This window comes from Nomascus leucogenys, chromosome 4 (assembly GCF_006542625.1).
Source record: "Nomascus leucogenys isolate Asia chromosome 4, Asia_NLE_v1, whole genome shotgun sequence".
Lineage (NCBI taxonomy): Eukaryota > Metazoa > Chordata > Mammalia > Primates > Hylobatidae > Nomascus > Nomascus leucogenys.
Genome location: NC_044384.1, coordinates 15,991,209 through 16,005,805, shown reverse-complemented (window position 1 = coordinate 16,005,805; position 14,597 = coordinate 15,991,209). Strand labels below are relative to the sequence as shown.

The following is a 14,597-nucleotide window of genomic DNA, read 5'->3' as shown; positions in this document are numbered from 1 at the left end:
AGGGTGTGGTTCGCAATGGCACCTAGGCTGGAATGTAAAGGAAAACAACAACAACAACAACAAATGTAAAACTAGGTGACCCCTCAAGTCCTGAGATTCCTAGCCAGTCTTCCTTCTTTTCTTCCCGTTTTAGAGTTTTCTCATAGTTACTCTATGGCTTTTGTCCAGAAGTTTTAGTTGTAATTAACAGGAAAGAATATGGTGGAGTGTGTTTTTCATATCTTGACCCAAACTGGAAGCTATTGTCATTATTATTATTATTAAATTCTTGTAATTTCAGTTTCTATTTTACCTTTTACTCAGGAATTTATGACAGGATTTTTACTATCCATGTGAAAGAAAATGTTGTGAGTTTTTCTGCTGTTGTTGATAGTAAACTCTAGTTTTATTGAATGTGATCAGAGAGTATTGTTTGTAATATTCTTCCTTTGTTAAAGTTACTGATATTTTCTTTGTGACTTATATGAGATGAATTTCTGTGCATCAACCATGGGCATTTGAGATGAATGTGTTCTCTACTATTAGGATATAGAATTCAATATATTCATATTTAACATAATGACTATGTTGTTTAAATCTTTTACAACCTTACCTTATTTTATTTATTTCCAGTCTGCACATGTGCACACACACACACACACTCACACACACACTCACACACTCACACAGAGAGATTCCATAAAATTTTATTCATCTTCGCTGGAACAAAGGGGGCTGATAGTCTGAGAAGATGTTGCCAGAGTGGAAGGAAAACTGAACTTCCAAAAGATGTGCATGCAGTTTGCATGGTGGGGTGGGGTGGGTGGGTCACATGGCACTGGGTACTTTAGGAATGGGGATAGTGTGAACATGTACAAGAAAGTAAGAGACAAAAGGGAAAGGGAGGCATAATTGTGGTGAGGAAAGTCTGGGATGGAGAATTTTTTTTTTTTTTTTTTTTTTTTTTTTTTTTTTTTTTTTTTTTAGGTACATGTGCATTTGTATGACATGAGGATTCTGACCAAATGTACTTAGTTTTCTATGATTTTTACAGTGAGTGTATTTTTTTTATAGTTTTTTTTCTATGGAGAGAAATGGGTTTGGTTTTTTGGAAGTACTGAGAAGAGAATATTTTAAAAGAATGTAGGAAGTACTTTTGATGTTGGCATGCTTTGTGAAATCGTTAGGGAGGTCTCTTTAAGGAAGCCTAAGTGAATGAAATGGGATTTGTGTTTTCTTTGAATATGGTTTCCTGCATAGACTGGATCCTGGTGGTTCCCAGTTTTTATTCTCAGTTTTTACTTTTATTTTATATCTTATTTATAATGAAATTGATAGAATTGTAAATGAAATGACCACAATAAGATAAACTCTTAATAGTTTCCTAATCTTACTAGACTTCCCATTAGTTTATACTTATTTCATGTGTTCTTATGTGTTTCGCATACAAAGAACATATTGTTTTTTTCTTAAAGACAGAATTGATACATGCTATTGCAACCTCTGCCCATAAATTAAAGGCATCCTTCTAAGGGTTTGCATGGGTTGGAAATTTATTACTCCAAAAATAGGAAACTACTCTGAGTTGAAAGCGTTTACTTTTGTTTTTGATAAGGTTATATATGGGATTCTCTGTTTCTCATAGACCCTTATGAGAACAGATAGACTGTGATTTTTTTAAGCAGATTTTGTGGGGATATTTATGAATAAGTCAAGATAGTAGCCATATTGTCTTCTGACTTCTAAGGATAAGTTTAAAAGGATGTAGTGGGAGACAAGCCCAGAAATGATCAGGAAGGCTTCATGGTTCAAAAAGAAAAAAAAAATCATAGGCACCCTAGGATCTATTTCAACTGCTTCTTTTTTTTTTTTTAACTTTTATTTTAAGTTCAGGAGTACATGTGCAGGTTTGTTATATAGGTAAACTGCATGTCGGCAGGGAGGTTGTATAGAGATTATTTCCTCTCTCAGGTAATAAGCATATACTTGAGGGTGGAGGGCGGGAGAAAGGAGAGGATCAACTGCTTCTTATTTAAGAAAGACACAACACAAACTTTCGAACCCTACTTTTCTCATGTTGTAAAATGGGAGACTTCAACTTAAATAATGTCTAAAGTTTCCTTTAGCTTCGTATCTATCAATAAAGGAAAAATTGGATATATATTTACTTTCAAGGCCACTGAATTTGCATATTTAATTAAAATTAAAGGGAGGATTTAAGCATCACTCTGCATATGGAAGAATATAGGTAGAAGTTTTAAAGCTCCCATTTACAAACACAACAATAATTTTAAAGGATAAGAAAATAGAGGCTTGTAGGAAAATTAAATGCATCATTTATATTTAACTTTGCCACTGAAACTGGTCAAGGTAAAGCTTAATAAATCTAAAGATTCAGAATATTTACTTTTTCATGACAAATAATGACATTCAAAATGTGATGATAAAATAATTTAGGAGATGAAATAGGACCAATTATTGCATTTCTTTGGGAAGCTGAAATCCTGAGGTAGAAAGTGAACTTTAATTTGCTTCTAAAATTAGATTTGGATTTTGTTTAGGAAACTCTCTGTGTGTGTTCATGAATCTCATAGAATTAAAAAGTTCAAATAGAAAAGGTAGCACTGATAACAATAGTGATTCTTCAAGACTTGATTCTTCAAGAATTTATCATTTATTATTCTGTTGGTTGGGGCCATGATAACGTGATGAAATGATGTAGCACAAATAAGTGGAAACCAACAAGGTCTCCAGCAGTTGGAATTCTGATCAGAGAGATTATAGGAAGTTCCACTGATTGCATTCATTTAAATGCATGAGGAGAATATTATATCATGTTATTTATTGCCAAGTGAAAGCTGAGATTATTCATTTCAAAAGTAAAAGAGAATCAGAAGAAGGAGGAGGAATTATAGCAAGAAGAGAAGAGAGGGTAAATATTTACATGTAAACAAGAGACATAGAGTAACTGAATTCCTTTATGTCCTGCCCACAGTAAAATGACAAAGAATACATCAAGAAGTAAACATAGACCTAACATGCAATCACTTAGAATGAATTCATATGATAGAATCTGCAATTAAGCCATGGAACTTGCTACTACAAGATTTTATTCAAATAAATAGATAGATTACAAAGGTTAGATTTGGAAAACAGAGTTTATGTAAAAATTTCAATGTCTGGAATTTGGACCAACAAAGAACATATCAAGCAAACAAATAAAACACAAATGACATCAGCTTCCAGGGAATAGGTTCATATATTTTAGAATGTGCAAAGAATATCCCTAATTTGGAACATTAAGTATACCCAAGTCATTTCCATTTTCTGGGCACTACACTAAATCTAGCACCCCTTACCATGCCCTCGCCATTAGTATTCGGTCACCAAAGAATTCTTGAATCTTCAGCCTAACTACAGAGCTCTATGTAACCAGAGTTCACAGCCTTCCCTACTGACACCTTGTGTAATCCTGAATTAATCCCTAGTAGTTTCCTTAAACCCCTCTCATGTGGAAGCTCTTCATTTCCCATGTGCACCTTAATTTAGGCCAGGAAGAGAAAATGACTTTTCTTCTGGCTCTTTGCCATCATTTTTAAGGCATTTTTCTATTGTTTTCTTTTACTATTTTTCCTCCTTTGAAGCCCTACACATCTACATCTGCTCCTTCTTTCCAAGCTTGGTCATGACTACCTGCCGAGCTCCAAGCTCTTCCTTCAGAACCCTCCAGGATTTTGACATCTGTACCTCAGTTTTTTCTACCAGCTTGTCCCTGGCCTGAATGCTCACACTGGATACCATCTACTGTCTAGCCATTTAACCGGTTCTGCACTCCATTTTGTTGGGCACCCCTGGACATTGTTACCTTTTGAAAATGGTCCACTTTTGAAATTCTGAGCTCTTTACCTGCAATCACAGCCTTTGTGTACTCCACCCTCCCATTAAACATGTTTAATAACACTTTGTCTTCCAGTGTAATGATGTCTATAATCTTAAAGTCCATCAAGCCTTCTTAGTTTCTTTTATATTCAGCCTATAAAGGCTCACCACGTTCACCAGTTACAAGAGTTTGGGGGTAGGAACCTGATGTATTGATGTCCATGGTCCTGAAACAATCTCTGGAAGATTGTGAGGAGGGTCCTGCCCACCTCTTTATTATGCACTGTCCAGGCTGGTCTTCATGGTCTACTATTTCAACTGCACTCTCGTTAACACTAAATTCTAGCCCACCACATCTGCATTCATAATTTGCAACCTAACCATTGATTTTCTCTACCTTGCTCTTGGACTTCCAATTACGACCACAGAAAAATCACATCACCTTGCTAATAGCTCCTCTACAAATATTGAATTTCTCACCACAGCTGGTTGTCTGGCCTTTCCAAGTCTCTATAGAAGTCTGGATTATTGTTATGCCTATCCTTTAAGTGTGGGAATTTCCCAAGGGATCTTCCCAATGTTTTTCCTTCTTTTTGCTTTGGACTCTGTCTGGAAGTCACATCAAAGGTTTTAGCTGCCATCTAGATGTCAGAGACCCCAAATAAGCATCTTTATCACCAGCCACTTCTTTTATATACAGACTTAAGTATTCAACTACTTTTTCCAAATGGATGCTCTATGGGTATTTCAATTTCACTGTATTCAAAACCAGACTTGTTATTTCCTCTTTCCCCATCATTCAGCCTCCTCCTGCTGAATTCTCTGTCTCTTAATGACATCATTATCAGACAGCTGAGCCTAAAGTGTCCCCACCACTCCACGCCAGATTATTAGGTATTTGCTAACTATTCTCAGAACACATCATGTACACTAATTCCATGGGCATTTGCTCATGCTGCTCTCTCTCCCCGGGATGCTTCTCATCTTCATTTTCCCTGATCCAGATCAAATGCTAGCTTATTTGCGAGGCCTAATTAAGACTCCCACTTCCAATTATTTCTTCCTGAGCACTTCCATTTGCTTGCCTTTCTATCCTATCACTTGTTTCATTTTACCTTAGCACATTTCATTAATTCAATAACATTTATCAAGCCCCAAGTATCTTAACAGACCCTATAATATACAATGGGAAAGAAATAGGAATAAGTCTTGGTTTTTGGCCTGAAGGAGTTTATATCTCCTAGTATCTAGAATATAGCCTTACAATTGTGGGCACACATGTATTGAATTTGAGTTAATTTAAGAAAAAAATCTTGAAAAAATGGTAAAAATTGTTTAGGTAGCTGGAGAACCACCATGAATAAAACCTTTTTGAGATTGGAAGTTGTGACATCAAATCTATGTGGAAAAAACACCACTTTTCTTTTAGATTTAGCATGAGAATGACTTGTGAAAAGGCAGTGCTTTCCCCTAATTATAATAATTATTTATTATTTTTAGAAAGATGGGGTCTGGCTATGTTGCTCAGGTTGGTCATCCCCTAATTACTTAAAAATCACTCCCTAGTTTTATAGGACACCCAAATTTTGGAGAAGAGAATAACTTTGGCTCCAGATAAGACCACTTTGTTTTATTTTCAAGGCTTTTGATGGGAAAGGTGGACATTAAATTTATTTTATATTATGCCTTTAGAGAGAAGGAATGGCTAGTGGTTCATTTGGAAAAAATGAGGGGAGAAATACTTCGGATAAAGCCTTCAAATAAAAATTTACAGATAGAATATTTAGTGGTGATAGTAGAAAGGATTGAAATGTATTTGCGTGATATGATGGTTTGGTAGCCTCACAAAGTGTCTCCTTACACTTGTTCATTTCAATTGAATCAAGGAACCTACAAAAAGAATGCATGAGTAATGATGGATATGGTGAGTGAATGAGGAAACATAAGAGTCTCTGTTATTCAACTGGTCCCAAGGATAAGCATCTGCAACTAGAACTGATTAGATGCCAAGCAATAGAAGATGCACGGACAATAAGCATCCCTGCTAAGTGCCTGGTAGCAAAGTATCATAAGAGTGAGGAAGGGCTCTTCTTCTCATTTCTTCATGGGACCAAGTGATGATGCCGACCCTGTGGCATGGTGTCTATGAGGGCACAGGGAAATAATATTCTTGGCAGAGACACTGGTGCTCTCTGAAGACTGAGAACATTGATGAGGGCCCAGAGCAGGAGAAGAGAAGCACAGAAGACCCGTGTGGTGGCTGCAGCTGATGAGCAAATCTGTTTCCTTGGGAACCCTTAAACTTCTTAGCAATCTTCAGCCCTGGGTAAGTGAGGACAAGAGACAGTAAACGTAGGTTATTACAGTTCATGTTTCCTCATCTATATGCATGAACTGGCAAGGCCAATGGAAATTTGGATTATCATTGTATGGCAAGGGAGAATAATTAATGTAACACGCCAGTCCACATGACTGCTTTCTTCTCAGACTTATGTCACTTTGGGATTGGTTAATTGTAAATCAACTGTTGCAAACACAGTAGTGGGAGGGATGTCTGAGTTAATGTGAAGAAGAAAACAATGGTGAGTAGAGCCTTAATTATGGATGACTCTTGGTAATTCCAAGAAGATTATCTAGTATGTGTGTCACTTGAGTCCCTTGCCTTTTACCTATTGACCATTTCACCACTTGAAAGTACTTTATATCCTCAGTAGGTAAGAAATAGAAAGGATGTGGGATTCAAAATATTCAGCCTATGAACACTGCAATTAGAATATGGAGAACAGGGAATCCATTTGTAGGCTTATTTTTTTTTTTCATATTAACAACCTTCTCCTTCAGAAAGTTCACCACAACTGCTAAATCAAAATTAAATTTCAGGGATTATCTGCAACTTTACTTTTCTCTATGATTATACTACTCATAAACAATCATGGAGGTGAGCAATAACTACTCTATTTGATTTTGGATAAGTTAACAGGACCCCCTTCTTCCTGGAAAAGAGGCAAAATTGCACAAAATTGAGAGGCGAGCAACTGTAAGATGATGGTACCTTCTAATTCCAATAGCTTTTTACAATAGAGAACCCAGTTACTTGGATAAATGTTGGCTGTATTTTTGAAAACACTCAGGCAGAAGGACAAGGCTTGCAGTCACTTCCGTGCATAGTAGGTGATGGTCGGTGCAACATATAGCTCAACTTCATGATGCTAGGGCCAGAAACTGAAACGTGTTGTTGCCCCAGTGTGGCATGTTCTGATGGCAGAGGTGTAGGCAACCAACTGGGCCCAACCTGCCTTTCCCTACACCTCGCCACTTTTCAAAGTGCAAACCCACTTTAACAAAGTCTAGCCTGTATTATAGGAGGAAGGATCTGGGTGGTGCAGACGTGGCTTTCCATTGCCAGATCAGAAGGGTGGAGGAGAGGCTGGCAGGATGACAAGAATGAATGAACACACCAAGTTTCAGCTCCTATCTAAAGCTGCTCAGTTCAGGTACGCATTTAGAGAAGCCAGGTGCAATAACTGACAGGGCAAATGTTTCTCTGGAAAATTCCAAGTCAGAGAAAACTGGGAAAAAGAGGGAAGGATGGAAAGCAGTACAAAGAGAAGCCAGCAAAAAAGGTTAGAGGTCCAGATGAAAATCTAAGATTGGAGAATGATAAAAAACATTGTGTGAGATTCTATTTTAGGTCATTATGCTAGGGAAATTTACACAGGATAGGGTTGAAAGAAATTAGGCTATGAGTGGCAAGTTGCAATAGAATGGCACCCTAAGCTCACAAAGTCACTGTTGTCACTGCTATCTTGCCTTAGTTGATTTGATGTCTAGTTAGTCTATTTGCACATTTCTCACAGAAGAGTATGTTTTGACCCAGGCTGACAAATACTGTTGATTCTGAAACTTGTTTTTATGGTTACGTTGAAACCATTGTCATTATAAGAAACAGAGATGGGAATATTGCCTCCTCAAATCTGATTCACATACAAACTGAATGAACTACATAACAACCACCTTAGTCAGATACTATTTTGAAACCTGGTTCAAAACCTAAATGCTTATAAGATTCTTGAGAGACAGTGCTGTGCTCTGAGTCATAGGGAAGCCATCCCAGAAGCCAGGTCTATTCATCAATAAGCTGCTGCCTGTGCAGGGTGCAGGCTGCACCTTTGGACAGCCTTTAAAACTGAATTCTCTGAATTTTAGAACAAATTTTTGTCTAGAAATGCTGACTTTGGTTCATTAGGTAGTGGTAAAACAGGCTCCCTTCGAAGCTCTCCTTCATCACCTTCCTAAGTGCATGGGGGAAAATACCTAGGGCTCAACAGCCTTGAGAAGTGTGGAAACATTTTCTTTGTGAGTGAGAACCGATCACCTAGAGAAAGGAGATCAGATTCCCATCACTGCTTCTGGGTATCAGATGCTAGCGTGAGTACAATGTTGATTTGCATATCCAATTACTGATTTACATTATTGCTCTTATCTTCTGTTGTAGGCAAGAGGTAAGTTCACTAACGAATCTCAAGGAAGACATAAACGGCCAGTGATCATGCTCAGAGGACTGAAATCTCTCCAGGTCGCTTCCTTGGAGGGATGCTTTTCTGGTGGGGCAGCTTGTATCACCATACACAAATGTGCTTGGGTTTGGATTCTGCTGGAGAGAGCACTGTGACCTGTGGTCTCTTCCTTGGGCTATGTCAGTCAGTCTTGGACTTATTTTGCATCCTATTCTTTACCTCACTGATGCCTGTGTATCCTCGGCTTGGTGTCTCAGCCCATTGTCCATCAAAACCTGCTATCAGGAATAGATCAATTATCAGTTATATACAATATGCCATGACCCTATCTCAGAGGCATTTGGTCATTTGGCTCCATGTTTTTTTGTTGTTGTTGTTGTTGTTGAGTTTTAAAATAATGAAATACAATGTGGCTACATAAAGATGAATTCAATAGATGCATACAATTTAATAATAGAACATCGCCAGAACCTCTAAAACCTCCCTCCCCATTCTTTTACCAACAGAACCTCCCCTCCCACTAGAGTTAACTAAAGCAGTTATACCCTTGGCTTAGTCTATCCACCCATGGAAGCATCCATAAAAAAACAGTTTTGTCTGGTTTGATCTTTTCATGAAGGGCATCTTACTGTGTGTATTCTTTCGTGCTTGATTTATTTGCCTTCTAAACCTTACTTCTATCAGTGGCGTGGGAGCTGATGGCTACTGCCATGGTGATTTCAGACAGCCTTGAGAAGATGAGGGTAGAGTTTTGTGGTCAGAAACCTTCTTGTGTGCCTTAAGATAGTGCGAGTTGAAAGACCATGTCCTGATGTGAAGCATAGTTTTTGGGTGTACTAGATAAACCAAGATCTGTGAGAAGCTCTGGTAGACAAAGGGAAGAAGTGGGTCCCAATGGACGTCTAACGAGGACTGGAGGGTTTAAATCATTACGACTATGATAATTTTATTCACAGTTGATCTATAAAGTGTACTATGATATACTTTTCACAATGTAAGCTTTCTCTGGAGTTAATAATTATCAAATTTGCTCACTTTTTGGATATTTGTTTGGTTTCTAAGTTCGTATCACTAATGTATTTCTTTTCTGATGGGGGTAGATATCCCTCTCCATGTGTTCAATGTGTTCTAATGCATCTCTCTCTCTGATAGCATATTCACCTTAGAGAGCTACAAACAGTCAGCATATTCAATTTTAGCATTAATCATACAATGAAAATAAAGGCAGTATGGGCAAACACTTGTGGGAAATGGTGTGTAAGATAAAGTCAGAAATACTGTGTAAAGTACAACCGTACTTCTCCTGAGAGGGACAGCTCACCTACCTCTCTTAAATACAGTGTTCCCCAAATACAGCATAAATGCCATGCTGGTGATTATACACATACATAGCAACACACACATATGTATGTGTGCATATACTAATGAAAATGTAATTGGTGTGAATTTTTATTTTATGGATGAGAAAAGGCCCACTCTATTCTATAGCACTTTGCTTTCTTCAACTCTCTGGGACTGCAGAGCCACTCCTCTACGACAGTTGAATTTATAGATGTCAGAATATGAATTATTTCAGGTGGGGCTCAGTCTTGTTCATCAAATACCAAAATTGGAGGAGGGAGGAATCAAATAAACAACAACAAAAATCAGTAATTGAATTTCCACATGTAAGAAGTGCCAGTTGTGCCTTAATGTAGGGATATCTAAATTTACTACATAAAAATACTAGTGATATTAAATATCAAATGAAATAACATTTCACGCTAAAATTTGATTCATTAAAAATATCTATTTGACTACTCTGAATTAGAGCTGTAGCTAATATTCTATGGACTTCTTTTAAATTGCCCTATAAAGCACCTGAACATATTCATTTTAACGACATTATTTAAAACTATCATGGCCATCATAAAAAAAAGTAGGGAGTGTCTGAGTCAGAGGCTTTATATTTCAGAGTAATGCAAGGAACTCTTTCAGACTCACCCAACCAGCGGCCAACTTCCTCTATGAAGACAGTAAGGTAAATATTTCTGAAGTCCATAATTTCAAGTCTGGCCAGATCCTTTGAAAAAAGACACACACACACACACACATACACACACACACACACACACACACACACACACACACACACAGAGAGAAAGAAAGAGAGAGAGAGAGAGAGAAATAAATCTTGGTTACTTTGTGTCTGAGACATTAAACTCATCAAACAATATCCAGATCGGATATTGGTCCTCTTGTCTGCTTCTCCACCTTACAGCTTGTCTATGACTGATTTAAGTGGTGTCATGGGAGAATGGCATGGGAATCGGATGCCAGCTGAAAAATTTATATTCCATCTTTGAAGAGATAAGTGGGGATTATGTGCAAATCTAGATTCTATATTTCCTGTTTCTTATTTAAGGCATTATAGGTTGGAATATACTGAATTTTGAGATTAGAATTGAACTCTTTTAAGTACATAATATACTAATTTGATTAGAGGTTTATCAAAATTTGAAACTACATTTTTAAAAGAAATACAAAGATTTTAAAATATTTCTCCCAGTACTATCTGTATAGCATTGTATTTGACTTATTGATAAGAATAAAAATTAATCACATTCAAGGGATTATTCATTTCTTTCCTATATGTATATCCTAATTCAGTAAATATAAAAGCTTTTGTTAAAAATAGTGTATCATGAACTATAATTAATTTTCCATGTACAGGCAAAAGTATCCTAAGACTAGATAATACTTTTATCAAGCATTTAAGGCACATAATTCATCAGTTAGGTGTAATAAGTTTAGGTCCATAAAATAGTATCATAACTTTATGTTTTATTGAATGTGTTTTGTGCCTGAATTTTCTTATGCTTTATTTAAAAACTACTTTTTGCTTTTTATTAAACTTTAAAAAGAAGCTATAGTGAGAAAATATCTATTTTTATTGTTGTTTTGATGCAAATAATATATTGGCTAAAGGATGAAAGGGATAAAAAAGTTCTCAGATTAAAATAGACCATAAGGAATCAAATAGGCTTCAGGCTGCCATGGACTTTTAGACCCTCAAGTCTGAAGTTTGGGATGTAAAAACATCCATGAGTACTTGCTAATTTTTGTTAACTTAAAATTATAAATTAATTGCATGCTTGTTTGTTAAGCTAAAATATTTATGCAAGAAACATAAGAATATAATATATTTTTAGCAAAATGAAAAATCAGAATATAAAGTTCTTTTATGATTTGAAAAGAACTTTCCTGCATTGCCATGTCCAGACAATGAAATACTGAGTGGTGTCACACTGACATCTTCTTTAGGTAGCTTTTATGTGGTTGTTTTCCTTCAATTTCCTTAGTTATTTAACTGGCACTGAAGTCAATTGGTAGCTGTTGGTGGCTTGCCTGAACTTAGTTTATTTTTGTTAATGTTTTATCTATTTAAGTTGCTTTGAAAGTATTTATAGGTGAAAGGAAAAATCACGTTTTGGTCTCATGCTAATTTTTATTTATGTGTCACCTGATGAAAACTTGGGGGTGTAAAACAATCAGTTCAGCCTTAAATATAATTGTTTATTTGCCAGTGAGAATCAGACTTTATATCAGAAGAGGAGAAACAAATCTTACTTTTATTCCTGGAACTTAAACAGTGCACCTGCATAGAGAAAGATAATAAAAATAATTATGTGAAATGGAACATACTTTTTGGTATTTATTTTAAACATACATGAACATGTCTGTACAAGAATGTTAAAGTAAATACTATTAAGTATCACCTATCATTTTAAGAGTTATGACTTGAGAATTTATAATTATCTAGGAATGTCTTGGCTCATGTTTCTCTGTCGTGATTTTTTTTTTCTAGTATGGTTTCTCTGCCATAAAACTTACCTAAGCTAAACATTTATATACTCTGTATCCTGAATGAATACATTCTTGTGTAGCTTCTCTTTTCTCCAATAAGATTATAGTTTCATCAATAATTTACCATGGAAATAGGATGCCTGAAAGTTTAGAAAATGAAAATTCGTGATTAGTACTTAGAAAGTAATTAAAGAATACTATTCAAAAATATAAAAATGTTTTTTTTTGCCCCAAAGGATAAAATATTTAGGCATAATTTGTAAAACAACAAGAAGAATTGGAACTTGAACAAAGAGAAATATACCTTAAAGTATATTTTTGCACTTTGGGAAATGATAGCTTCCAGACCCCCATTGGCCCGTGCAAGCAGGTTTCTAAACAGGGTCATTTAAAAATCTTCCAGGTCTTATTTTAAAAGCTCTAGCTCACATTTTATGAAAACATTAAAATACACCCAATCTTCTATTAAATATAATTTTCACTGTAAATCCTTTGAAAGGATTAACATGACTTTGCTTTCAAAGTTACTTTCCTGAGAAAAATTCATTTCATTTACTACTGTCTGATTTTCAGCAACCAGCATGAAGCCTTGGAAATTCTTTAGGATGGAGAGAATCTAGCACACAATTTCCTTCTAAAATTAATGAAATTCTTATGACTACTAAATTAAATGGAAAAATCAACATAGATTTCATTTTCATATATTTAATTGTAAACTTGTTAATTTTGATCTTATTTTTTCATATTTTAGAAGGAATACTTATTTTTAGGTCTAAAATATGATTTGAATCCCTTAAACATTTGGGGGCCTTTGGCACTGCTAATATCACTCACTGTATAAAGCTGCCCTTTTCCTGCCAACTCGCATCCTGTATACCCAGCCCTAACTTTCATTGTTTCTCGTCTCCTTTGTTGCAAAGAGTTTCTCCTGTAGCTTTAATCACAATTGCCACAACTTTTTACCCGGGATTACTTGGATTAGATATAAAATCAACATACATTTTTTTCTGGGTAACTTTTGAAAGAACACAGGTGTTCTTTCTTAGAGTAAAGATACGTGTGGTGTGAATTATTTTCTCACCTTATGTGCCTAGGATGTAACTGAGGAGTATGACTTATAATGAATTCTATATAGCTGAATTTGACCCTGAAAAACAGCATCATGTAGGGTGTCATGCCTCAGTGGTGTTCTCTGTGCTTGGAATTCCAAAGTGCAGAGTGTGGGTCCCTCAGGGACATTCTTTCTGGAAATGTTTGCTGTCTTTTAGGACAGAACAGGCTATTACCACTTCACAGAGAATAGTAAATGCAACAGCTTCAATTCATTGAATGTCTACTCTGGATCATGCATTATACTAGAAAAGTTTTTTTTTTTTATTTTTTAACTCAAACTCCCATTTGACATAATAAAATTTAAAAAACTTATTTTAATTTCATCTGCAATTTTAAAAGGCCTTAAGTATTTGCAACTGCGACAAAGCCAACACAATGGCAATTTTAGAATGTTCTTCTTTCAGACTGCATGGCTCTCCCTCCTTGTGACCCCCTTCCTTACCCACAACATGCCAGTCCCCAGATGCCTATGTGTGCTCTTCTTATGGGGCAAAAGGTACAAGGAAGCATGATTTTCTGTTGAGAATTGCTATGCTAGATCCTGTACATAGATCATCTCACTGAACAAGATGAAACTTAGAAGTTCAGAGAAATTAAAGACTTGACCCAGTTCACACAACTAACTATTAGCAATAAGGTTGAGACTTGGATGAAGTCCCCTAAGGGTTTTTGACTCCTGGCGTCTGCAACACCTGGCACCTGCCACACCATCAGATGTAATATCATTGGACATTCGTGAGGAATAATTTGGAGAATTCATGTAAGTTCATTTAGTCTGAGACAACCCCAACCTTGATTTTGAGATCAATTTGAGTTGTGGAGAAATTCTGCAAAAAAAAAATTACCCAAGTGGATCTCTGAAGAATTCCATGGTGGTGGCAGCCCTCTGTATTTCAGAAACAACATCATGAATTTGAAGATAATCTCCAATTTGTTACTGCACCCTGGGTTCTCTAGGAAGAAACAGGCCTATGTATTGAAAAGTCTTGTACATGTTCTTGATACATACTCTGATAACCACATTTTGCATTCCAAAAAAATCAGAAAATGGTTTTAAACAAATTAATACACTTATGGGACCAATGATGCATAATACTTAAAATTAAGACAGTTTTGAAAAAAATAGAACGTATGATTGTTCTAAGAATTTACAGAGGCCTTAATGGAAAGAATGGGTTAAAAATGATGTGTTAAACCTCAAAAATTTAACATTGTATTGAATTACAGATGGTTTAGAAAGCAAAGGCTGTAGTGTCTCAAATA

The 14,597-nt window shown here is 36.0% G+C and overlaps 1 protein-coding gene across 4 annotated transcripts in view; it reads left to right on the top strand.

The window, feature by feature from the left end:
• The window catches only part of SERPINB7 (serpin family B member 7), a 55,487-nt gene that overhangs the window by 17,265 nt on the left and 23,625 nt on the right, over nucleotides 1-14,597 (top strand). The window contains exon 1 of one of the 4 annotated variants that reach the window (XM_003264314.4): nucleotides 7,945-8,286. The exons of 1 other annotated variant lie outside the window; for it this stretch is intronic. The gene's annotated coding sequence lies outside the window, so the exon portion shown is untranslated. Of the gene's footprint in view, nucleotides 1-7,944; nucleotides 8,287-10,352; nucleotides 10,396-14,597 lie in introns of those variants that run through there. 2 more of the 4 variants (XM_003264312.4, XM_030810074.1) reach the window with 2 other exon arrangements.